The sequence below is a fragment of the Lucilia cuprina genome, chromosome 5 (genome assembly GCF_022045245.1).
Source record: "Lucilia cuprina isolate Lc7/37 chromosome 5, ASM2204524v1, whole genome shotgun sequence".
NCBI lineage: Eukaryota > Metazoa > Arthropoda > Insecta > Diptera > Calliphoridae > Lucilia > Lucilia cuprina.
Genome location: NC_060953.1, coordinates 4,123,960 through 4,126,284, shown reverse-complemented (window position 1 = coordinate 4,126,284; position 2,325 = coordinate 4,123,960).

The window sequence follows — 2,325 nt, the reverse complement described above, 5'->3', positions numbered from 1 at the left end:
TCTGTTCTAGTTCTGTTCTAGTTCTGTTCTAGTTCTGTTCTAGTTCTGTTCTAGTTCTATTCTAGTTCTGTTCTAGTTCTGTTCTAGTTCTGTTCTAATTCTGTTCTATTCAGGATAAAGTTTTCTTTAAGAAAAAAATAGTTGTCTATAAAAAAAATTTATGAAGGATTAACTTTTCTATAAGAAAACTTATTAAACGGAATAGACTTTAGTTTCAGAACTTTGTACCACCCTATTTTTTTATATAAAATATTTGTTAAATTTGCTGGTGATTTGATTGGATCTCTATAGACATCAGCAACAACTATAACATTATCATCAGGCATCTAACACATTTTTTCACTCGTTCGCCAGCTATTCTAATTTTCTATTTTTTTAAATCTTACAAACCTTTTGTTCAAAATCAATTTAGTGTTGAAATGTTGCCAAAAAAAGGCAAACAACAAAAACTGGAAAAATCCAATTTTTTGGTTGTTGTTATTGTTGTTGTCCTAATCATACTTTAAAATCCACGAAAAATAAAACGGATTTGAAATGAAACCTTGAATGCTGTAGCAAACTAACAAAACAAAACAAAAAAAAAAACACAAACTCTCTGTGTGAATTGTTAGAGTTATAAAACGGAAATGAAAATAACAGCAGCGACAACAACTACAATTGCAAATAATGTTAAACACATGTGAGGTTATGTGTAGGTAAGTGTGTTTGTGTCTGAATTTAAGCACATGAAAATGAAAATATCTAAAATACTAGATTTTTTTGGGCGAAATCCTGCTGTTAACACATAATTTCATATTCCGTTGCCGGAAAATCCACCAACATATTTTCATATATTTTCAAAGACTTCATTGTGCGACTGCTGTTGTTGCTGCTGCTTTTGGTGTTTGTCTGTCTGTCTGTATACAATTTTAAGCGTAAATGAGTGTCTATTTAAAGTAGATTTTTGCTAAAACGCATTAAATGTTCTAGTTTATGGTTTAAAGACAAAAGAATGCTGCAAAAATCTTACAGCATAAAATATCAAATAAAGAATTTTTATTGTAAAATATGGGTTAAACACTTGAAATAACGACATTTTTTGTTTTTGGTTTGAACTTTAGACAAAAAAGGAAAAACAGCTTTAGTTAGCAACTGGCAATTGGGCAAAATATGAAAAAAGAATTTAAAGTGAAATATTTGCAAGCTTATTAAAGAAGACTTAAGGTAATGTGTGTAATAATTTAAAAAAAAGTGGTTTTAAAAAGTTTTTAAGTTTATGAACATTTTGAAGAATGACAAAAATTATTAACTTGAAGATAAAATGAATAAGAAAATTATGTTAATGATATTAAATGTAAGAGGGGGAGGGTTGGTTATATAATAAAACTAATAAGTCCACTGAATAGGTTTTAAAATAAAAGCTTTGTTAATGTTTTTAGAAAAGATTTTTTCACAAAACTATTGCAAAGACAATAACTTTTAATATAAAAAATGCTTTCTGTAGGAATAAAATGTCAAAAACGTTTTCTTATGTTTTAAACAAAATGTAATGAAAACCTTTTACTTTATATTCATTCTTTTAACTACTTCCTCCTTAGGGCGAAAAAAAGCTCATTTAATCTTGAAAATATAAAGACTCTTACCGTTAAATCCTCTTAATTGTTACTAAGCTAAATTAATACCAATAAAATTACTTTAACAATAACTTTAAGCACTAGATTGCATTTTCCAACTAAATCCAGAGAAAATACAAACATTTCACTACAAACTCAAAAACAGTGAACGGCAATCTAAAACAATAGATAACGACAACCAGCTAAGGTAGGAATGTTAAATTACTTTTGAAAGCAAATGTACACAGAGGAAAAATCCATTGGAAAAGTATCGAAATTAATACAATTCATTGCCAACGATTTAGATATCGCAAAGTTTTATTTGTGTCATTTTGACAAAGCATCGTTGACATTTCGATAACGCAAAGTTCTGCTTAACAACAACGCTTTGGTTACTTTGTTTCATTAATTTGATAACGTCCAGTATTGTTGTTGATTTGACAACAATTCGTAAATACATTGACAACGGATGTCGATATATGTAAATAATATCTTGTTATCATTTTGACAACCATAGTTGTAACTTTGACAACCCAATATAATGTTTGTCATATTGTTTTCGCTTTGTGTCATTTTGACAATGAATCCTTGTCATTTCCAAAACGCAAAGTTATGTTTCAATAACGAAAAGTTCTGTTTGTGTCATTTTGGAAAAGTATTGTTGACATTTCGATAACGCAAGGTTCTGTTTGACAACATAGCGCTATAACTTTGGTAACACATTCTTATTGTT